We start from the raw sequence: 25,961 nt of genomic DNA on the forward strand, positions 1-25,961 counted from the left end.
TTTAACCATTTAACCATTTAACTGATTGCAAATTTTCGTTACATTTTTTACCAAGTTCCATAATGGGCTTGCAGTACTGAAATATTCATTTGAAATATTCCCCAAAGAGATAGAGTTATTAAAAAAATCAAATTCCAATAGGGAGTGAGTAAGAATGAATTAACTCTTTAAGTTGCTATTCGCATCATTAGTTTGTGGTGGACGCTTAAACTTACCTCTGGCCAGGCGGTTTTCCTTCGTTCTTCTGCCGCTTGCGGTACTGCTTCACGCTTTCGAGCATTTTGTGTAGGTCCGCGTCCTCATCCGATGAGGATGCAAAATATCGCTGCCGTCCAGCGTGTTTTACTCGCGCTTTAAGGCACATTTGGTTTGTGGTAATTTGTCTGTCTTTTCGACCGTCTTATTCTTCCTCTTCTTAGCCCGACTCACCTTACTGGTGGTGGTCTTGGTTGAGGATTTGACCGGCTTGATGACCGCCTTCTGGACTTTGACTTCCTGTTTCTTTTGTTCAGCTATTTCGCGGACCTTGAGCTTAGCTTGATAATTTAACTCTCGTATGTGGTTACCGAAATCAGCCTTGCTAACTCCACGCATGAGGGTCCATTTAGCCATCGCTTTAGCGACATTTTTCTTTGTGCAGCCTGCTTCTGGAGACCGTTTCTACCGCATCTTCGATGAACTTCGGTGGCGATTTGGTCTCTGGCTCCTCCGACGCTGTGATGATTTCCTCTGGCTCGGGTTGATTTTCCTTTCGCTCTGGTTGACTTTCCTCTTGCTCTGCCAGCAACGATTGCGTTGGGGTAAAATCGATATCCATTCATTCATTTCCAGCTGGAATCAATCACTTCCAGCATCGGGAGGCTGGGAAGTCGGAGCAGTGGGTTCCGGATTTAAGTGTGCCGGCTCTGGAGCGGGATCATTCGCATCCGTCGGTTGCGCAACGTATGCTGTTGCTCCGATCGTTCCACCGTTTACGATTTAAATTCAACCGGTTTCTCATGCTTATTTAAAGCAATATAGGTAATAGTTGTATTAGTTTGTTCAACGTCAGCAAGTTGTTGCTGCTGCCCGTTCCTTTCCATCGAGATGAAAATGGTGTGAAGTTGCGGCTGTCCATCCCTTCCCAGGTACATCAGCGCTGGTGTTCCGGTGGTGTTTTGTTCGTTCGCGTTGTTGGTATCTGGTTCCGGTGAGGGAGTATGCAGCATAACTGGCTGAATAAATATACTGAGGTCAAAACTTTGCTCATTCAAATTAATGGTGCTGCCCGTTGAGATTGGTTCCGTTGCTGGATCATACACGAAATTGACGTCTGTGCCCGTGGCTGGCTTAACACCATCGCCAGCTTCGGTAGGTGGGGCCGCACTCTAAATGCAAAAATATTCCGGGATAAATTTTATCTTAGACCAGCTGGTTGCTTCGAACGGTATCGGCACTTCCTTGTGGAACAACTAAATTGTTCGGCGCACTGTGGAAAAAAAACGGGAGACGGAATTGTAAAGACAAGGTTGGTAGAACATTTCGGAGGCTATAGCTAGAGGAACCATTTTACACTTGTGTCGAGCAGCTCAGTATGTTCCCACATCGTATCGTGCAGGCGACGGTAAGGAATGATCGACTGGGCCTGGGGTTTGATATTCGTTAGCCAGCACGGGACAGGTTTATTCGCCATTCGAGCAGATAGTCTGCAAATGGGAGCAAAAACTTGAATTTCATATATTCTGGCCAGACGGGGAAGCCGGAAAAACCCGGGGGCGCTACTACTTACTGTACACCATAATCGCTAGATGTTGAGCGAATGCTTCCTGGGCCGAATCCATTGTTGCTTTTTTCTCATTTACATCCGGCGAACAATTATCCGTATATTCCAGTTACCGGTCTGTTGAAACGAAATGCGTGCAAGCGTTTAGAACCACGTAAAATACACACACACACACACGCCGCTGTTCAGTTTCCTGCGGTTTGAAAAACGATGTTTCCAATGTTTTAGAAACACGATTGAAATGATTAGTGGTTAGTGTATGATTACACTGCACCAACACATAGCCACCGTTGAAGATATTGTTCGCTAAAGTGCTGTTTATTGAATATTGAAAGAATTATTTAAATTTATTTCTAGTGCATGTTCAACCAGTGCATGTTCAACCAATCAATGCGCTTGTCGTTGCGCTTTGGTGCAGGCAGCCATTTTCTATGCAAGCAGCCTTAGTTTTCTATGTTCCCAGTTTGTTCTCGTCCATCCGAGAACAAAAGCGGTTTCTTCAGGTTTCACCGTGCCGATGGTCGCAATTATAGACACAGAAACTACAAAAAACAAACAAATGCAGAAGCATATTCGTTTCCTCTGCGCTTCGGTTGCGATTGAGACGGATAAAAGGGCAAAGGATGAAATCAAAACCCAACCCCAACGGTAGGCACACCTGGGGGACAGAAACGGATGGTTGACCGAGAAAACTGAAACGCAGCCGCGAAAGCGAAAACGACATACTTACGTATGAAGACTTCTCGGCGCATTTGTGAGTGTTTTTGAATGCATTCGGCTCATAATAATCATCCGGACATTGGTTGATATCCAGCTGGAGCATGTTCATTGAAACTGCAACGATTCCCCTACGACGTGCAGATGAAAGACAGAAAACGAACCAGCTTAGTTAGTGGCACAGTTTAAAGCAATAAAAAAGGGGGTAAAACTGCATTTCCGCCTCAACAGACACGCTGCCTACAGTGAGCAAAATATAAAAAAACACTTACTTGAATTCCTGCTTCGCCTTCAGACTGTCGCAGCCGAAGAATGGTACCGCGTACGTTATGAGCCACTTCTTCACGTATCCCTTGCAGTCGTACTCGGACGTCGTCCAATAGCCATGATCCATTGTGGCCGTGTGGTAAAAGTTCGGGTAATGGTTGTACCGTTGTGCTTACACGTCCGTCTCATTGTGGCGCAACCGTATCTTAAAGTTGTACTTGTCGAGCGAATCGAAATTCGTGGCTCACCGCTGTTTCAGCGGTGGGCCACGATCGATAAACAGTTCAGAAAGAACGGTTTATCGATGTACTCTTCGCCCGTTTTGTTGTACCGGGCCAAATCTTCCATTTTGAATTTGCGCGTGTTCAGCTCGCGCTTGTACGCGTACGGTCCGAACAGGGTAAGGTTGGGGAATTTGCGCCGATCCCACAGCATAGCGGCCGACCAGATGCGTGTATTACCCAGAACTAGCGCCAACATTTCACCCATCATTTGATCTTCAGTCAACGGTTTGTCGGCAAACCGCTTGCCCGAGTAGAAGTTTACACGGATCCACTATCTGCAGGAAGGCACTGATAAAGTTCGCCAAACGGATTGCATTTATAGCTTCATTTTCGAACTGCTTTTGTGTTTCGTAGGCGAACTCGCCCTTTAGCATCAGATCTTGCGGGTGGTAGTTTTTGCACGAGCATGCATTTACGCCCAAAATAACCTTCAGGACCTCGTATATGTTTAGCTTGTGAGAGGGAAGCGAGCTCGGACCGGTCGTATACTCGTAATACCGGTTGAGATACTGTTCGCGCACGTATGTAGGTGCCCGGAAACATTTGATCGGCACCTTTTGAACCCCTGCAATTGAATGTGAACGGAAGTAACGTAAGTAAGGGCCCTGCATGAAGACAGTGCAAATGAAGAACTAAATCGTACTTACATCCAATTTTCACACAACCAAACCCATTGTAAATTTGCTCGTCAGATGCACGCTCCAGTATCTCCCCCTGGTAGGGCCTTCTTCCAACACCCGGTAAGCGATAACCCGGCTTACATCGACACTGATAGTCACTGCGCCGGAATCCCCACCCATCGATCGGTTCGCATTCAGTCGTTTCATTCTTGTAGCGTGCCGTGTCCGCGAATATGTTTGGACTCTTGTTACCTTCACCCTTCGGACATTGGTTTATATCGTTTCGTTCGAATCCATTTCCAACACCGAAACGGCCGTGTACCTATGAAATGGTGAAAAGAATATTGGACACAGAAACTTTCAACGCATTTTCCTCTTTTACATGCACAGCCTACTGTTTACAATCAACTAAGGATCCCCAGTTTGGAACTCTTGAGTGGAAATTTTCTGCAGATGAATTGGATCGTTAAAATTATCCTCCCGGTAGGTACGGCAAAATAGATGACGGAAGCGTTAATGTGCCTGTTGGCGGATACGTCCGCGACGGTCGACAAGAAGTAGTACATCATGCCGGGATCGTACGTATCATTGATGACTGGCCGAATGAAACGACTCTGCAAGATGTATCTCCAGCAGAACGCACGACTCAGAGCCATGTTGTGCAGGTGCAGCAGGGCCGTTCGGTTGGGGATTAATGTTTACATCCTTGATGTTCGGTAGATGGTAAACGCTTTCCTCAGGCAAGGTTAAATCCCTCGGCAGTAGAATGGGACAGTTGTCGACGTTCACCTTATCGAAGCGTGCCTTTATTTCATCGAACGCGTCCTTTGGTTACCATTCGTACTGGGCCAACATGCCCATCAGCGTAACCACAGCGAAAAGCCCATAGCTGCGCCACAATAAACCCATTCGCAAGCGGAAGTTTTACTGCTACCCGCCCGTATCCCGGAATCAGTTTTTTTTCCTTGTTCTATTTCCTAATAAGCTATAAGACACGTTTGGCAATATAAAACAAAGCAAGTTTAAATACCGATTAACGTTGATGGCAAACAACTCATTTCACCTGACACACACATTCAGTCATGGCAGACAGGCAGCGTAGGAGGTTGGCTCACTCAGGGCAGATTGACGTTTTCACACACGAAGAAGAAGAAGGTTGACTTTGACGTTTTAGATCCAGCGTTGAGCCGCAACAACGCGATGTTTTGGTGGTGCATTGTGTTTTTTCCCCTTTTGCTCTCGCGTATCATCTTTCTCTTTCCACCAAGCCCCGCGAACAAGTACATGAAAGTTTGGTAAAATTGTCAGGTGCCAGCTGCTGAAGCTGGATTCGTTGGAAACTCGCCGTTCCCAGACCCAATCAACCTTTATTGCCGCTCTCCTTTTCGGTCATACCGATGCTCCTGCTTGGTTATCATGTGTTCCATTTTACATCCCTTCCCGTGTCCTTCGTAATCGTCCCCCTCTTGCGATCCCAAGTCGTCGTACCTCAGCAGGGCGCAAATACCCCTTCGTGTGTGCTATTCGTCAAATCAATTCCGTGGCCCATATGTTCGACTTTCACCTAAGTTTTTCTACCTTCCGGTCCCGTCTTAAACATTCTTCCCAGCTTTCTTCCTCCCTTATATCCTAACTCCCTGGCGCTTAGCAAAGTTAGGTTTGGTTTTAGCGAATAAGTGAATTCTGTAAACCCGCGAGGCAACAGGACTAACAACAATAATAATAATAGTAATAATAATAATAATAATAATAATAATAATAATAATAATAATAATAATAATAATAATAATAATAATAATAATAATAATAATAATAATAATAATAATAATAATAATAATAATAATAATAATAATAATAATAATAATAATAATAATAACAACAACAATAATAATAATAATAATAATAATAATAATAATAATAATAATAATAATAATAATAATAATAATAATAATAATAATAATAATAATAATAATAATAATAATAATAATAATAATAATAATAATAATAATAATAATAATAATAATAATAATAATAATAATAATAATAATAATAATAATAATAATAATAATAATAATAATAATAATAATAATAATAATAATAATAATAATAATAATAATAATAATAATAATAATAATAATAATAATAATAATAATAATAACAACAATAATAATAATAATAATAATAATAATAATAATAATAATAATAATAATAATAATAATAGTATAAACAAACTCTCCAAAAATAGATTTACTTCCATTTGTTTGCAACTCGGTATGGTTCATTGTATATCACAAATTCGATTTCATAGACATTCTTCTGGATTCTACTGGCGTCGGAACTGAATCGAAACAAAATATCGCCATATATACCGTCTAAGATAATCGTTAGCTAAATACTATCCAGCTAAAGATAATCGTTCACAAAGCAGCAAAGAAATAGGCAAAATGGTTGATATTTAGGGCTTATTCTGAGTGTATCCAAATTCTAGCATATGTTAAAGCTTTGGGTTTCTTTATTTATGTTCTAGAACCACCCTTAAACTACCGAGCGTTCAGCTTTGTGTGTAAAGTGCATGCATCCATGTGTGTGTAGACTGCATGTGTGACATGCTGTGTGTAGACTGTAATCTCACAGCCGCCTTCCCATAGACAGCATTGTGCCATCAATTCGATGCACGCGTTCAATTCAAATCAAACGAACAATCCGCGTGTTATGTCGACTGCAACCGCATGTCGACTCCACTTGTTTGTTTATTCATTAGGTGCGAGAAAACGGGTCAAAGCACTTCGCGAAACCGAATTGGCGCAGCAAATGCATGACTAGCGCGTTTCTTCTATTGTGGCGTTAAATACGACAAAAATGAACATAAATAATTGGTTTTCGAGACGAACGTTCGGGCCCACGAGATGATAAAATTTGAGTTATAAACATTAGATCATTCAGTGCCAAGATCGTCTCCGACTCAGCGAAAAAACAAATTTAGAAAATAACTAAATAAGAAATGGATGTCGTGGTAAAGCTAATACTTTCACTGAATAAAAATTTGAGTAGCAAATATGATTGAAATTTAATATGTTTCGCTTCTTCTGTGCTTTAAACGCCTATTCAAAACAAAACGAATATATCAAGTGGTTGTAACGTTTATACCAGCAGGGTGGATTCTCACGTTAGAATTGATTTGGCGTTTTTTTTTAAATTTAAAATCAACGGAATATTCTTCAAATAAGAAAATTAACCTGAGTCAAACTTTGATTTGATTTGACTAACAAAACGAGAAAGAAACTTTTATTCGTTGCGGTTTTTCCGAAGCAAAGCATTGTCTTTTTCATAACGTAGCAGTCAAAAATGCGTTTGAAAAATTTCCACATTCTACCAGTTGAAATGCCAGGCAAGAACTCAAACCAGGAGGTAGCACTTGCCACATTTTTCTGGATGAATAAAAAAAAAAACAAATTGATCCAAGCCAGAAAATCGGCGATAACTTCGCGGTGGGTGGTCCGATCCTAACGTTTCCACGAAAAATGGTGTTTCTACGATAACTTTCCTGATCTTGATCGATGGAGAACTCTTTTCCAACGTAGACGTTCCTATTGCCGGAAAACTATATCATTCCGCCCTCGGTCTCATAGTCAACGAAGTCGGACTGCAAGATAACCCATCAATTAAGCATCTTCAGAACATGACGCTATAACATCGAGAGATGTTACGCATCGCATTAGGCATCAGCCAAGTCAATAATTCCCTCACATGGAAGATGAATCTATTTGGACAACTATTATTTTGATATCAAGCGCAACACTTTTTTTATCTCTTCATCAGAATTAGAAGAAGAAAAATCCAGCTAAACATTTCGATGTCAGACGTGCAACGACGAGCCGACACCCATGCAGAAACCTTCGTCAGCAGACCCATATCGTTCCATGCTATCAACAGACTTTGAGGGCAAAGTCACTTAAGAGAGGAGGAGTTAGAACACAACGTTATCCAGACAAAGAACGCAAAACCATTTAGACGACATTAACTTGCAAATGCGCATTGACCAAGGGTAGACGAAAGACGGCACTGGCCACGTACAGACTTACCAGAACCTGCAGCACCGTGAGAACTGCACCGCGCACCGGACTGTGGCATATCTTCTAAACATCCCACTAGCGTATACATTATCTCGCATACAACAAGCGTTACAAAGCATTATACGTTGAGCAGAAATTCACCAATTTAACAAATAACCTACATTAGTTAATGTAGGAATGTAGCATGTATGAGAGCAGAAGGAGGAATTGAATCACCCCGTGTCTTGAGTTGTGTTCTTGTAGATGGCAGATGGTGTGTGGAGGAAGTGTGTATTGGTAATGAGAGAGCATGCGGGTCCGGTTCATAGCCGAAGCACACACTCAAACAACGTTACAAGAGTGAGAGTTGTGTGGGTTTGACCAGAAGGACAAACTTTAATACTAAAAGAGACGGCGACCGGGAAAATTTCGAAGCGCACAGTAAAACACTACCATAATGGTAAGTGTGTTTGTTGGTAATACTGATACAAAATGCGGGTCCGGTTTCATGCCGAAGCTCACTGCCATATGCCATTATTATATGTTAGTTCTAATAATTGTTTGTTGTTTTTGTTTCTGATCATTACGATCATAAAAGGCGCGAAGCCTAAGCGACCACTACTATGGCGATGAGACAGTCGATTGTTCCATATAAGCATATTTAAGAGATTGATCTTTAGAAGCATTTGTCCAGTCGTATTGGAAGGTCGAAAAGTGCCATACATAATCAAAAAATCAATTAACGCGTGTTTGGGATACGTTATAATGTCTCAAGAAAGTAAATATCATTTAGAGCCATTCAATGATGCGGTGAATAGCTCTGGATTACGCCGGGAGTGGGAGGAATGGTTTCGGGCATGCGAAATCATACTCGAGCTGCAACAATTTTCGACGCAGCATGAAAAGCTATTATACATGCTAGCTCGAGGTGGTAGAAGACTGCAGAGAATTTATCATCATTTGGCATCAGTAGAAGGCGAAATTCATCCAGGACCTACCAAAATTCCGTTTGCTCCGGTAGAAGAACCCGAGTTTGATAACGCTGTCAAGCGACTCAACGCGTTTTTTGTGGGAAAACGAAATGAACGAATTGAGCTTGAATTATTTCGTTCAATTCGACAGAAGCCCGAGGAGCCGTTCAATTTTTAGAGGTTAGGGGCTGAACACTCTATTTTTATTCTCTTCTTCCTTCCCTTCCTTCCTTCCTTCCTTCCTTCCAGTTGGCGTCAAGAGTCTTCCTTCCTTCTTGGTTGGTTGCCACGGGTTCTTCCTTCCTTCTAGGTTGGTTGTCACGGGTTCTTCCTTCCTTCTAGTTCCACCGGGAGGTCCTTCGTAAGTCGATGTTGAAGCTAGACTGCCTTGGTGAGGACATGTCGCCGTTTTTATATTTGGCTGGACGTGTCACAAGCCATCCTGATGTCGCTTCCATTTGTTCCCTCTTTTGTTCTGGACCTTGTTCGTGTCCAGGCTAAGTTTAGGCTAACGCGCTTACCTAGGGTGAACTTTTTATCGCAGCTTACATCCGATCGCCACAAATTTTTACGTGTTACGATTACGAACGCAGGCAGCATGTTGTGAATTCAAAGACCGCGAACCAAAGGAAATACTGCAACAAATTACCGTTGGTGCACGAGATGAAAGAGTGCGGGATAAAGGCTTAGAAGGCACAATGGAGTTAGATTCTCTTATTAACTACGCAATAAACCGCGAAGTGCTTCAAAAACAAAAAGAAAAGACACAACGATTCGGAGCTGAACCAGGAGAAGTGTTGCTCGTGAAGCAAATGGCAGTGCGAATTGAAAGGCGTTTTGTACAACTAGACCAACATTTCCGTGGCGAGGAGCGGAACACTTATTCTAAGTGTAATCGTTGTGGATCATGGAGGCATCAACGGGAATCGAAAGAGTGTGCAGCACGAGGTGCAACGTGCCACAATTGTGGAAAGGTTGGACATTTCTCGAGAAAACTTGCAAGCGCTGTTCATCGTCTAGGATTCTTTGACCCAAAGGATAGAACTGAACTATACGTCGATGCATCGCCTGTAGGTCTTGGGGCTGTTCTAACACAACGTGACAATAGCGACAAAGCAAGAATAATAAGCTTCGCATCAAAGGCACTCACAAAAACGAAGAAAGTTTACCCTCAAACCCATCGTTAAAAGCGTTAGCCATCGTCTGGGTGGTGGAAAAATTTTATCCATACCTCTTTGGTAAACATTTTACGGTTCTCACGGATCATAAAACCGAAATATCAAGAAGGACGACGTGCATGTTCGCGCGCAGAAGCATAGGCACTCCGACTTCAACCCTACGATTTCTCAGTAGTACACATTCCGGGTACGAGCAATATTTCTGATATTTTATCAAGACTATGCCCTCAATCGGACAAACCGTTTGATGAAACGACAGATCACTATATTTGTGAAATCGGAGAAGGAAATATGGCCATAACGCTAGAAGAAATTAGACAGGAAACCAGACTAGACGAGACGCTGAAACAAGTTTGTCAAGCAATTGAAAGTCAACAGTGGCCGCCAGAATTATACGCCTATCAGGCTTTCTCAAAGGAATTAGGAGCATCCAATAATGTCGTAGTTGGAGAAGACAGAATCATATTGCCCTCAAAGCTGAGACAACGAGCTCTGGATATAGCCCATCGTGGTCACCCAGGAATTGTAGCGATGAAACGGAATCTTCGAGAAAAAGTTTGATGGCCACACATGGACCGAGATATTGAAAATCGCATTCAAGAGTGTGCCGGATGTGCCCTAGTAAGCCGACAAGGACCACCAGAACCTATGCAACCGAAAGAAATGCCAGCTCGACCGTGGCAGGAGTTGGCTATGGATTTCTTTACAGCCAAGAAATGCACCACATTTCTGGTGATAGTCGATTCCTTACAGTAACGGAAATTAATTCTACTAGTGCAGCAAAAACTATTAATTGTCTTGAGATTATTTTTAGACATCACACGTACCCGGAGACAATTCGATCGGACAATGGACCACCTTTTGCGAGCGAAGAGTTTTCGGATTATGCCGCAGTTGGAACATACGTCTTGTTCGGACCATTCAGTACTGGCTCCAAATGAATGGACTCGTGGAACGACAGAACCAAGGGATACTACGGTCTCTGCGGATTGGCAAGGCGCTAAAACAAGATTGGAGAAAAGCAATAGAAGAGTATGTGTACGCATACAATACAGCACCGCATTCCGTGACTAACAAATCGCCAATGGAGCTTTTAACGGGAAGGCCGGTAAAAGATCTTTTACCGTCTTTAAGAACAAATCGGTTTTGGAATCGGGATCAGGGAGTAAGCGATAGGGATAGGATAAAGAAAATGCATGAAAAGCTGTACGCGGATAAAAGAAGACATGCAAAGCATTCAGAGTTAGCCGTCGGTGATGATGTAATGATTAGGAACTACGAAGCGGGGAAAATTCAACCAAAATTTTGCTCAGAGAAATTTAAAGTTGTTAAACTAAGCGGAAGCGACGTCATTGTACAAAGCAGAGATGGAGTTGAATATCGGCGTTCGGTAGCACATTTGAAGAAATGGCCTACAGCAGACGATAAAAACTATACTTTTAAAAGATTAGACAAAGATGAGGAAACAATTACGGATACAAAAGAGAGTGTTAGAAAGGAAAGCAAATCGCCACCAGCGAAACGATCAAAAAGATCAATAAGGTTGCCTGTTAAATATCAAACTTAATTCAATAGATACATATATCAGAACTAATCAATTCTTTGGGGCAGGTAAAGGATGTAGGAATGTTTTATGTATGAGAGCAGATGAGAGAGAGAGAGATGGGAGGAAGTTGCGATCGCACCTCCGAACGAAACGGTTTAATAAAAACGGTGAACAATTTGTAAGAACTCTACAGCTAAGATCGCAAGAAATGTACATTCAGCTATTCTAACCAAGTGAACGCATCAACATTCTAACCAAGTGAACGCCTTAACATCAACATTCAAACACTGACCAGCGCACTCGGCTAACGAGTGACTTAATGGAATATGATATCAGTTCGAAACAACAAGCGAGTCTAGACAGTGGTCAGCAACACAAAACAAGTAACTTCATGCATGCATAGTCCATAGCAAGCAGATAGATCAAACGACAAATGATATCCGGCACAGCATCCGGCAGACTCAGCAATCAATCGCACTGCTCCGATCGATCAGTTCAATAATAGCGACACATTTCTTGCAAGTGCAGCAATCGAGCGCACCGCGACACATTTTGTGCGTACGTAAATATTTTTGTACAAAATACAATAACAATAATAAAAACCACTAAGAAACAATTTTTGGTTACAAAAAACGAGCAAAAGCTATTGTAAGAATTGGTTATAAATAAAGCGGTCTAGGAAACCTTCGACAGAGAGAGAGAGAGCAGCCTAGAGAGAATGTGCAACAAGCTAAACCTTGTGTTCAATTCTTTCTAGAGGTTTGAGTGTCCTCCTACCCAAGGTAAGTTCTCAAACCTCCAACATGCCTGTAGGGGATATTCCTTGTGAATATCCAACGTTCTCATCTAGAATCTTCAGAATACCTGGACAGTCAGATAAAAGAAAGACATTGCTCTGCACAGCTAGTAATCACGTTGTTCCGTTCTCGTCGCGATTATAAGTCCGAAATTCTTCTTCCCCATCACATGGTAACAGTGAATGCCATTCTTCTTCTCCACCATAGGACGATGCAGCAAGCAGACACCAACGCGCGTGGCACTCCAACGTGACGTTCGCAAAACAGTCCAAACACATAAATAGGGACCGATCAGGGAAGAAAGCAGAGACAGTTTCTGTTTAGACATCTAGTGAATACGTTCAGTGAATAGTAGAGGCTAAGAGTTAAGCGTACTGGACTTAGTTCCAGTTTAAGTTTAAATAAAGATATGTTGTTATGCCCTAAGGGTATTGAAAAATATGAACTGGCGCCTGAATAGGGACCTCAAAGTGCGCGTAGTGATCATGTTATAATGGAAACACACCGTGTCGCAAGTGCCGTATAGTGATCACGTTAGAGTGTTAATCACACCGTGTCGCGAGAATATTTTTCCCGATCGCAAATCACAGCCGTGTTGATCGGTGCCCAAGTAGCCGGTAGAAGCCGATAACTCGTTGCCGTAGGAAACGGACAACTCCAACACACTGAGAAGGAAGGAAGTCACTAAAAATTACTGGAGTCCCGTGCACCAAAATCAGCCCCGTAAGAGGAGAGCGAAGAAAATCATAATAGTGCTGAAGCGAAACAAACAGACGAGTATATAGATCCGCCACTCTTTTTTGTTGGGCAAGACGGCAGAGCAAAATCCGGAATCTTTCGAAAAGATTCTAGGTGTAGTAATAGATCTTCCCGTTTTTTGTGGAGATCTAACAGTTGGATCAGTAACGTAGATGGAATGATTAGGCTATACCAGACCTCACCCATCGACAATGAGGAAAATCAGAAAAAATTTCACATAAAATGCAATTTGCGAGAAGGAAAATTCGAGAAGAAACTAACGATGCGTTAGTTGCATCGAATGTGAGCATTAACTGGTATATGATATGACGAACGCTTATCACATAGTATGGTGAAAAATCTGAATCTGAAAAGAAATCTGGAGACACTCGATTTCCCATAAATAAGTGCCTACCAACAGGGCCGATCATTAGAAACATACTACGATGAGGTGAACAGACTACTTTCACTTATAGAAAATCAGATAAAAACCGATGAAAGATTCTCACATCCAGAAACTTCTAGAGCTCTTGAAAAGACTAACAACAAGAAAGTAATAGATGCTTTCATAAGATGTTTAGATGGAGACGTATATAGGTTCATAAGAAATTACGAATTTATATCATTGGCAGCAGCGTAAGCTATTGTATATCTTTCCAAAACGTCGAATGTAGAAAAATGTTAACAAGACCACGTGTTAACATACCACCTGCAGCCCCCAGAAATCTTATCCCTCTGCCACCACCATTACTAAAAAGGGAACTATCAGAATCATATGAATCAACCGAGACCACCGCAACCACAACCATACAGGAATTTTAATATAGTTCGACCAGTGAATCACCAACAACGACCTAATCAATTCCATAATAAGAATATGCACTCCCACACTTTCCCACAATGGAGGCTGACCGAGCCATAAGATCAAGACAAGTGAATTATGGAAACAGGCCGAGTTTTTCAGGAAACAATAGACCCCCAAAAATACCAAGAGTTAATAACTTACAAACACACAACAGCCCTATATCCACGAAGAATCAAGATCATTAGGTACCTACTTCCACAAAGTAGAAAGACAAACCGATGGTAATTTTAATGCCAAAGAAAAAGCAGACCAGCGTCTCGTTTTTAGACCAACGTCTAAGTTACCATATTTCATAAATTATGGTATCAGAGAACAACCGATAAAAATTTTGGTTGACACTAGGTCGAATAAGATGTTATTCATACAAAATACAAATTTATTCATACATACAAAAATTTCACAAAAATTTTTTTATTCATACAAATGTATTCATACATACAAAAATTTCGCAGAATGTCGAAAACCCATTCTACATACACTTCATAGGAGGAGATGTTAAAATAGAGAAATACTCCCAAGCACGATTATTCAAACCATACTCCGACGTCATGCACCTTTTTTCATCTCGAATGTTTAAAAACATTTGATGCTATCATAGGATATGACTCGCTGAGATATATAAAAGCAGTAGTAGACCCAGTCCAACAAATACTAGTTATAGATGAAACACACAAAATTCCTTTATTGGAATATCGATTGCAAGAAGTAAATAACTTCAACAATCTGCGACGAACATCTAAAAGAAGAAGAGAGGCGAAAGCTAAATGAAGTTTTAGCTCAATTCTAAGATTTTTTTCAACCACCCGATAAAAAAAAACTACACTATACCTCACAAGTAACGGCTACAATCAGAACAAAAGATGACACACAAGTTTACAGTAAAACTTAACCTTACCCCCAAGCATTAAAAGGAGAAGTTAACAAACAAATTTCAAAACTTCTCAGTAATGGAATTATCAGACCGTCAAAATGTCCATATAACGCCCAAGTATGTATTGTTCATAAACAAATGGATGCAATCAACGAGAAAAAACACATATTAGTCGTAGACTAGCGAAAGCTGAATTCAAAAACAATCAGTGATTGATATCCTATTCCAGACCCTTCAACAATTCTAGCAAACCTTAGTTCAAACAAATTTTTCACAACTAGATAGCATCAAGTTTGCTCCATGTCCGAAAAAAAGCCGACGGCTTTCTCGATAAACAATGGTAAATACGAATTCGTACGCATGTCATTTGGTCTTAAAAATGCACCTTAAATTTTTCAACGCGTGATGGACGATACATAACGAGAACACTTTGGAAAAATCTGTCATGTGTATATTGACGACATTATTATTTTTTTTACTAACACTAAGTGCAGCCAATTTCAAAATTTTACCAGATAAATATAAATTTTCCAAAACATTCTGTACAATTCCTTGGATTTATTGTATCGAAAGATGGACTCAATCCAAACAAAAAAAAAAGAAAGGCTGAGAAAAGGGCGATCAAAAAATTCCCTGAACCAACCAATCTCAAACAGCTAAAATCATTCTTAGGCCTCTCAGGTTATCACCGACGGTTTATTAAGAATCATACACAATTAGCAAAACCCATGACGAGATTGTTAAGAGGGCAGAATGGCCATCGCCAAATCCCTAAAAATCAAATTTATCTATTAAATTTGATCTAGATGCAAAGACTGCATTCGAAACATTAAAAAAATGCATATTATCATCTCAAGATATATTGGCATCTCAAGATATAATGGCTTTTCCAGATTTTCAGAAGTCATTCTTGTTAACAACAGACGCATCGGATAAAGCAATCGGCGCAGTACTGTCACAACAGTTCCACGACGGAGATCGTCCTATAACTTTTAACTATCGAACACTTTCCAAAACCGAAGAGAATTATGCTACAAACGAGAAGGAAATGCTAGCCATTGTGTGGGCTCTCCAGTCTCTAAGAAATTTTATATACGGAGCAAGTCTAGTAATATTAATAGACCATCAACCCCTAACATACGCAATGTCCCCAAAAAGAAAAAAAAACGCAAAATAAAACGATGGAAAGCTTTCATAGAAAAACATAATTACGAGTTACGCAACAAACCTGGAAAAACTAAAGTTGTAGCAGATGCGCTATCAAGAATCCAAATTAACTCAAGTGCAATTAGAAGATTTAACACGAACGAAAAAAGATCATTAGAAGAAAATAAAAATATTCACAATTTCGCATACAGAAATTCAAAAGAGAACTGGTTACAATTTGTTTAAAAAAAATGTTCCTGCGATGAGAAAAACGATGGAGTCGTACAAATTAGAAAAATATGAGAGAAAACCTCACGGATTCATACCAGTGGAAACACCCATTACTAAATATCCAGCAGAGATCGTACATATAGATATCTTTGCCTACGATGCAAATCATTTGTTTATTTCATCAATCGATAAGTTTTCGAAGTATCTGAAGTTAAAGCCTATTAAATCAAAATCCATATCAGCTGTTAAAGAGGTTCGTTTACAATTGTTATGTGATTGGAGTTCGTCAAGACAAATCATATTCGACATCGAATGTACGTTTGTCTAATGTTATAGAACAATCAGTGTTTAACCTAGGAGTAACAATTTTTAAGTCACCAGTGAATAGGTCCGAAACCAATGGACAAGTTGAGATATGCCATTCGACAATAAGAGAAATAGCTAGATGCTTGAGATCATTGAATCCAGATATGAGCTTAACTACTCTAATACAGCAAGCTGTGTACAAATATAATAATTCGATACACTCCTTCACAAAGGAAACTCCCAAGAAGATATATATCGGTGAAATGTCAGAAGAAACGTCTTTCAGAGATAGGACAATATTGAGAGAGCTGGATAAGAAAATTATAAAACTATTCGAAGAGAAAAATGGAAAGATAAAATAAGGAAAATACGATGATTACGAACCTAATCAATATGTGTACGAAAAAAGGAAAACAAATAATAAACGCGAAAGCTCCTATCGTACAATCCTTGTTAAAGAAAGTCATTCAACCAATCATGAGGAGAATAGCAATACGGCCTGGCCGTCCTTTATGAATAAAAAAAATCGTGAGGCTAGCCAATCTTGACATTTTACAGACTCATATAAAAGCTCTCGAAGGAGCTATATTAGCAGCAAAACATGGCATATCCCATAACGAATTGCTTTCGCTTGAATCAACGCTACATCGAAGTTTCGGAAGAATAATAGAATCCCCAACTCAACAGCACTGCACAAGCTACTGCACAAGTAACTACGAATGCAACGCATCTTATCTTTATACTCAGGTTTCCACAATTCTCTCATCAATCCTATGAATGCAGCTACATTGATTCCATTATAAACCGTGATAGAAGAATACTGTTAAAGACCAATCATTTTATTCGGAATCAAACGCATACCTGCGAAATAGTCAAACCCTGTGTAGAACAAAGTTTTACTCATGTGAAAGCGAAATACTGAGAGAACCTTCGCTCTGTGTATTATTAAAGTAGTAAAGTTCAAGGAGATGGATTCAAGGAGATTGATTCAAGCAGATTGATTAAACGCATAAATGAAGGAAATATACTGATCAATGATTCCACAGCCGAAATGTCATCCAACGGCAGTGAACATCTAACATCGAATCCTAAATGGTTCCTACCTGATACAATTCTAACAATGCAGCCTGTACCGTACCAACAATCTACTAACAAAATAATGTTCCTAGAAGAAAAACCGTACGGTGTTTAAAATAATGGAGAGGACACGAAGAATTCCTTCTCTCTCATTCCCTAAATTTGTTCGCCTAATTTTCACCGTTCAGCAATAGGGCCTGGCCGTCCTTTATGATATTTTTTTTTTTTACCGTGCACTTTATCCAGCATGCCATCCACGGCCGCTTCATCCTGCGTGCTGGCAGAGGGGGGATTGTCCTCAAATCAATCCGATCTCATGGTGCAGCTCTTTGCGAGCTCCGGTGACAATACATCCACCTTGTTGTACGATTGTTCAATCAGTCGCTTCCTGTTCACAGTACAGCTTCCTCGACCGGTTGTTGGGCTTGCTTCGACAACTTAGCATCACCGGTACGTTGTTTCGTCACGTCAAGCGTAGGCACATTGGTGAGGTCCGAACTAATGGTTGGTGATTGTTTGGTACGCTTTTGCCTTGAACTTGAATGTGTACGATTGCGTAGGATTCGCTTGGGGGTACGGCCCGCGATGAGATTCAGCCGGTACACCGGCTCGGCTAACGGTGAGACTAGAAAGCTGCTGTAACGAAAAACAGTCCAAACACAAAATCTATTTTTACCACAATTTTTACACAGGAAGGTTTGTGGTAGTTTTGTGCGTACCGAGTAGCTAACTGGACTGGAGTGGAATAAAATCTAGAGAATGATTTAAATGAACTCATCATAAAGAATTATCACCTTTTTTGGGGAACGAGTTGTTACAGCTGTTATGAGAGGCGTATCGAAGTTATGAGAGGTAATACCGACGAGACCACCTTAATTCCTCTTTCCGTATAAGTTAAGTCAATAAACGACTAGGTCATTAAAATCAAAGTTACATGGTTTTTGATCCATATAATGGAACTTTCGAATCACATGTTACATTAAATTGAGGGAAAATTGCGATTATAAGGTGGAATCTCTTCTGAGGGTTTCGTTCTCTTCTGTGCTTGTTTACATCAGCACACCTTAATAGCGATTAGAACGGAAGTAACACAAACATAATAGCAGAAGTTATTCTAATTACTGCTTGGTTTAACCATTTAACCATTTAACATTTGTAACGTTAAATGGTTAAAATGTAACGCAAATTTTCGTTACATTTTTTACCAAGTTCCATAATGGGCTTGCAGTACTGAAATATTCATTTGAAATATTCCCCAAAGAGATAGAGTTGTTTAAAAAATCAAATTCCAATAGGGAGTGAGTAAGAATTAATTAACTCTTTAAGTTGCTATTCGCATCATTAGTTTGTGGTGGACGCTTAAACTTACCTCTGGTCAGGCGGTTTTCCTTCGTTCTTCTGCCGCTTGCGGTACTGCTTCACGCTTTCGAGCATTTTGTGTACGTCCGCGTCCTCATCCGATGAGGATGCAAAATATCGCTGCCGTCCAGCGTGTTTTACTCGCGCTTTAAGGCACATTTGGTTTGTGGTAATTTGTCTGTCTTTTCGACCGTCTTATTCTTCCTCTTCTTAGCCCGACTCACCTTACTGGTGGTGGTCTTGGTTGAGGATTTGGCCGGCTTGATGACCGCCTTCTGGACTTTGACTTCCTGTTTCTTTTGTTCAGCTATTTCGCGGACCTTGAGCTTAGCTTGATAATTTAACTCTCGTATGTGGTTACCGAAATCAGCCTTGCTAACTCCCCGCATGAGGATCCATTTAGCCATCGCTTTAGCGACATTTTTCTTTGTGCAGCCTGCTTCTGGAGACCGTTTCTACCGCATCTTCGATGAACTTCGGTGGCGATTTGGTCTCTGGCTCCTCCGATGCTGTGATGATTTCCTCTGGCTCGGGTTGATTTTCCTTTCGCTCTGGTTGACTTTCCTCTTGCTCTGCCAGCAACGATTGCGGTGGGGTAAAATCGATATCCATTCATTCATTTCCAGCTGGAATCAATCACTTCCAGCATCGGGAGGTTGGGAAGTCGGAGCAGTGGGTTCCGGATTTAAGTGTGCTGGCTCTGGAGCGGGATCATTCGCATCCGTCGGTTGCGCAACGTATGCTGTTGCTCCGATCGTTCCACCGTTTGCGATTTAAATTCAACCGGTTTCTCATACTTATTTAAAACAATATAGGTAATAGTTGTATTAGTTTGTTCAACGTCAGCAAGTTGTTGCTGCTGCCCGTTACTTTCCATCGAGATGAAAATGGTGTGAAGTTGCGGCTGTCCATCCCTTCCCAGGTACATCAGCGCTGGTGTTCCGGTGGTGTTTTGTTCGTTCGCGTTGTTGGTATCTGGTTCCGGTGAGGGAGTATGCAGCATAACTGGCTGAATAAATATACTGAGGTCAAAACTTTGCTCATTCAAATTAATGGTGCTGCCCGTTGAGATTGGTTCCGTTGCTGGATCATACACGAAATTGACGTCCGTGCCCGTGGCTGGCTTAACACCATCGCCAGCTTCGGTAGGTGGGGCCGCACTCTAAATGCAAAAATATTCCGGGATAAATTTTATCTTAGACCAGCTGGTTGCTCCGAACGGTATCGGCACTTCCTTGTGGAACAACTAAATTGTTCGGCGCACTGTGGAAAAAAACGGGAGACGGAATTGTAAAGACAAGGTTGGTAGAACATTTCGGAGGCTATAGCTAGAGGAACCATTTTACACTTGTGTCGAGCAGCTCAGTATGTTCCCACATCGTATCGTGCAGGCGACGGTAAGGAATGATCGACTGGGCCTGGGGTTTGATATTCGTTAGCCAGCACGGGACAGGTTTATTCGCCATTCGAGCAGATAGTCTGCAAATGGGAGCAAAAACTTGAATTTCATATATTCTGGCCAGACGGGGAAGCCGGAAAAACCCGGGGGCGCTACTACTTACTGTACACCATAATCGCTAGATGTTGAGCGAATGCTTCCTGGGCCGAATCCATTGTTGCTTTTTTCTCATTTACATCCGGCGAACAATTATCCGTATATTCCAGTTACCGGTCTGTTGAAACGAAATGCGTGCAAGCGTTTAGAACCACGTAAAATACACACACACACACACACACACACACGCCGCTGTTCAGTTTCCTGCGGTTTGAAAAACGATGTTTCCAATGTTTTAGAAACACGATTGAAATGATTAGTGGTTAGTGTATGATTACACTGCACCAACACATAGCCACCGTTGAAGATATTGTTCGCTAAAGTGCTGTTTATTGAATATTGAAAGAATTATTTAAATTTATTTCTAGTGCATGTTCAACCAGTGCATGTTCAACCAATCAATGCGCTTGTCGTTGCGCTTTGGTGCAGGCAGCCATTTTCTATGCAAGCAGCCTTAGTTTTCTATGTTCCCAGTTTGTTCTCGTCTATCCGAGAACAAAAGCGGTTTCTTCAGGTTTCACCGTGCCGATGGTCGCAATTATAGACACAGAAACTACAAAAAACAAACAAATGCAGAAGCATATTCGTTTCCTCTGCGCTTCGGTTGCGATTGAGACGGATAAAAGGGCAAAGGATGAAATCAAAACCCAACCCCAGCGGTAGGCACACCGGGGGGACAGAAACGGATGGTTGACCGAGAAAACTGAAACGCAGCCGCGAAAGCGAAATCTTCATACTTACGTATGAAGATTTCTCGGCGCATTTGTGAGTGTTTTTGAATGCATTCGGCTCATAATAATCATCCGGACATTGGTTGATATCCAGCTGGAGCATGTTCATTGAAACTGCAACGATTCCCCTACGACGTGCAGATGAAAGACAGAAAACGAACCAGCTTAGTTAGTGGCACAGTTTAAAGCAATAAAAAAGGGGGTAAAACTGCATTTCCGCCTTAACAGACACGCTGCCTACAGTGAGCAAAATATAAAAAAAAAACACTTACTTGAATTCCTGCTTCGCCTTCAGACTGTCGCAGCCGAAGAATGGTACCGCGTACGTTATGAGCCACTTCTTCACGTATCCCTTGCAGTCGTACTCGGACGTCGTCCAATAGCCATGATCCATTGTGGCCGTGTGGTAAAAATTCGGGTAATGGTTGTACCGTTGTGCTTACACGTCCGTCTCATTGTGGCGCAACCGTATCTTAAAGTTGTACTTGTCGAGCGAATCGAAATTCGTGGCTCACCGCTGTTTCAGCGGTGGGCCACGATCGATAAACAGTTCAGAAAGAACGGTTTATCGATGTACTCTTCGCCCGTTTTGTTGTACCGGGCCAAATCTTCCATTTTGAATTTGCGCGTGTTCAGCTCGCGCTTGTACGCGTACGGTCCGAACAGGGTAAGGTTGGGGAATTTGCGCCGATCCCACAGCATAGCGGCCGACCAGATGCGTGTATTACCCAGAACTAGCGCCAACATTTCACCCATCATTTGATCTTCAGTCAACGGTTTGTCGGCAAACCGCTTGCCCGAGTAGAAGTTTACACGGATCCACTATCTGCAGGAAGGCACTGATAAAGTTCGCCAAACGGATTGCATTTATAGCTTCATTTTCGAACTGCTTTTGTGTTTCGTAGGCGAACTCGCCCTTTAGCATCAGATCTTGCGGGTGGTAGTTTTTGCACGAGCATGCATTTACGCCCAAAATAACCTTCAGGACCTCGTATATGTTTAGCTTGTGAGAGGGAAGCGAGCTCGGACCGGTCGTATACTCGTAATACCGGTTGAGATACTGTTCGCGCACGTATGTAGGTGCCCGGAAACATTTGATCGGCACCTTTTGAACCCCTGCAATTGAATGTGAACGGAAGTAACGTAAGTAAGGGCCCTGCATGAAGACAGTGCAAATGAAGAACTAAATCGTACTTACATCCAACTTTCACACAACCAAACCCATTGTAAATTTGCTCGTCAGATGCACGCTCCAGTATCTCCCCCTGGTAGGGCCTTCTTCCAACACCCGGTAAGCGATAACCCGGCTTACATCGACACTGATAGTCACTGCGCCGGAATCCCCACCCATCGATCGGTTCGCATTCAGTCGTTTCATTCTTGTAGCGTGCCGTGTCCGCGAATATGTTTGGACTCTTGTTACCTTCACCCTTCGGACATTGGTTTATATCGTTTCGTTCGAATCCATTTCCAACACCGAAACGGCCGTGTACCTATGAAATGGTGAAAAGAATATTGGACACAGAAACTTTCAACGCATTTTCCTCTTTTACATGCACAGCCTACTGTTTACAATCAACTAAGGATCCCCAGTTTGGAACTCTTGAGTGGAAATTTTCTGCAGATGAATTGGATCGTTAAAATTATCCTCCCGGTAGGTACGGCAAAATAGATGACGGAAGCGTTAATGTGCCTGTTGGCGGATACGTCCGCGACGGTCGACAAGAAGTAGTACATCATGCCGGGATCGTACGTATCATTGATGACTGGCCGAATGAAACGACTCTGCAAGATGTATCTCCAGCAGAACGCACGACTCAGAGCCATGTTGTGCAGGTGCAGCAGGGCCGTTCGGTTGGGGATTAATGTTTACATCCTTGATGTTCGGTAGATGGTAAACGCTTTCCTCAGGCAAGGTTAAATCCCTCGGCAGTAGAATGGGACAGTTGTCGACGTTCACCTTATCGAAGCGTGCCTTTATTTCATCGAACGCGTCCTTTGGTTACCATTCGTACTGGGCCAACATGCCCATCAGCGTAACCACAGCGAAAAGCCCATAGCTGCGCCACAATAAACCCATTCGCAAGCGGAAGTTTTACTGCTACCCGCCCGTATCCCGGAATCAGTTTTTTTTTCCTTGTTCTATTTCCTAATAAGCTATAAGACACGTTTGGCAATATAAAACAAAGCAAGTTTAAATACCGATTAACGTTGATGGCAAACAACTCATTTCACCTGACACACACATTCAGTCATGGCAGACAGGCAGCGTAGGAGGTTGGCTCACTCAGGGCAGATTGACGTTTTCACACACGAAGAAGAAGAAGGTTGACTTTGACGTTTTAGATCCAGCGTTGAGCCGCAACAACGCGATGTTTTGGTGGTGCATTGTGTTTTTTCCCCTTTTGCTCTCGCGTATCATCTTTCTCTTTCCACCAAGCCCCGCGAACAAGTACATGAAAGTTTGGTAAAATTGTCAGGTGCCAGCTGCTGAAGCTGGATTCGTTGGAAACTCGCCGTTCCCAGGCCCAATCAACCTTTATTGCCGCTCTCCTTTTCGGTCATACCGATGCTCCTGCTTGGTTATCATGTGTTCCATTTTACATCCCTTCCCGTGTCCTTCGTAATCGTCCCCCTCTTGCGATCCCAAGTCGTCGTACCTCAGCAGGGCGCAAATACCCCTTCGTGTGTGCTATTCGTCAAATCAATTCCGTGGCCCATATGTTCGACTTTCACCTAAGTTTTTCTACCTTCCGGTCCCGTCTTAAACATTCTTCCCAGCTTTCTTCCTCCCTTATATCCTAACTCCCTGGCGCTTAGCAAAGTTAGGTTTGGTTTTAGCGAATAAGTGAATTCTGTAAACCCGCGAGGCAACAGGACTAACAACAATAATAATAATAGTAATAATAATAATAATAATAATAATAATAATAATAATAATAATAATAATAATAATAATTTTTTTTATTTTTTTATAATTAATAATGACGGTCCAGTGCCGTATTGTCAATAATAATAATAATAATAATAATAATAATAATAATAATAATAATAATAATAATAATAATAATAATAATAATAATAATAATAATAATAATAATAATAATAATAATAATAATAATAATAATAATAATAATAATAATAATAATAATAATAATAATAATAATAATAATAATAATAATAATAATAATAATAATAATAATATAAACAAACTCTCCAAAAATAGATTTACTTCCATTTGTTTGCAACTCGGTATGGTTCATTGTATATCACAAATTCGATTTAATAGACATTCTTCTGGATTCTACTGGCGTCGGAACTGAATCGAAACAAAATATCGCCATATATACCGTCTAAGATAATCGTTAGCTAAATACTATCCAGCTAAAGATAATCGTTCACAAAGCAGCAAAGAAATAGGCAAAATGGTTGATATTTAGGGCTTATTCTGAGTGTATCCAAATTCTAGCATATGTTAAAGCTTTGGGTTTCTTTATTTATGTTCTAGAACCACCCTTAAACTACCGAGCGTTCAGCTTTGTGTGTAAAGTGCATGCATCCATGTGTGTGTATACTGCATGTGTGACATGCTGTGTGTAGACTGTAATCTCACAGCCGCCTTCCCATAGACAGCATTGTGCCATCAATTCGATGCACGCGTTCAATTCAAATCAAACGAACAATCCGCGTGTTATGTCGACTGCAACCGCATGTCGACTCCACTTGTTTGTTTATTCATTAGGTGCGAGAAAACGGGTCAAAGCACTTCGCGAAACCGAATTGGCGCAGCAAATGCATGACTAGCGCGTTTCTTCTATTGTGGCGTTAAATACGACAAAAATGAACATAAATAATTGGTTTTCGAGACGAACGTTCGGGCCCACGAGATGATAAAATTTGAGTTATAAACATTAGATCATTCAGTGCCAAGATCGTCTCCGACTCAGCGAAAAAACAAATTTAGAAAATAACTAAATAAGAAATGGATACTAATACTTTCACTGAATAAAAATTTGAGTAGCAAATATGATTGAAATTTAATATGTTTCGCTTCTTCTGTGCTTTAAACGCCTATTCAAAACAAAACGAATATATCAAGTGGTTGTAACGTTTATACCAGCAGGGTGGATTCTCACGTTAGAATTGATTTGGCGTTTTTTTTTTAATTTAAAATCAACGGAATATTCTTCAAATAAGAAAATTAACCTGAGTCAAACTTTGATTTGATTTGACTAACAAAACGAGAAAGAAACTTTTATTCGTTGCGGTTTTTCCGAAGCAAAGGATTGTCTTTTTCATAACGTAGCAGTCAAAAATGCGTTTGAAAAATTTCCACATTCTACCAGTTGAAATGCCAGGCAAGAACTCAAACCAGGAGGTAGCACTTGCCACATTTTTCTGGATGAATAAAAAAAAACAAATTGATCCAAGCCAGAAAATCGGCGATAACTTCGCGGTGGGTGGTCCGATCCTAACGTTTCCACGAAAAATGGTGTTTCTACGATAACTTTCCTGATCTTGATCGATGGAGAACTCTTTTCCAACGTAGACGTTCCTATTGCCGGAAAACTATATCATTCCGCCCTCGGTCTCATAGTCAACGAAGTCGGACTGCAAGATAACCCATCAATTAAGCATCTTCAGAACATGACGCTATAACATCGAGAGATGTTACGCATCGCATTAGGCATCAGCCAAGTCAATAATTCCCTCACATGGAAGATGAATCTATTTGGACAACTATTATTTTGATATCAAGCGCAACACTTTTTTTATCTCTTCATCAGAATTAGAAGAAGAAAAATCCAGCTAAACATTTCGATGTCAGACGTGCAACGACGAGCCGACACCCATGCAGAAACCTTCGTCAGCAGACCCATATCGTTCC

At 41.2% G+C, this 25,961-nt stretch overlaps 2 pseudogenes; both read right to left on the reverse strand.

The window, feature by feature from the left end:
* Nucleotides 1-616: 616 nt before the first annotated feature.
* Nucleotides 617-4,559, reverse strand: LOC126564397 (uncharacterized; annotated as a pseudogene).
* Nucleotides 4,560-19,472: 14,913 nt separating this feature from the next.
* On the reverse strand, nucleotides 19,473-23,153 carry LOC126564406 (uncharacterized; annotated as a pseudogene).
* Nucleotides 23,154-25,961: the final 2,808 nt, after the last annotated feature.

The sequence above is a fragment of the Anopheles maculipalpis genome, chromosome X, assembly GCF_943734695.1.
Source record: "Anopheles maculipalpis chromosome X, idAnoMacuDA_375_x, whole genome shotgun sequence".
In the NCBI taxonomy this organism is placed as follows: domain Eukaryota; kingdom Metazoa; phylum Arthropoda; class Insecta; order Diptera; family Culicidae; genus Anopheles; species Anopheles maculipalpis.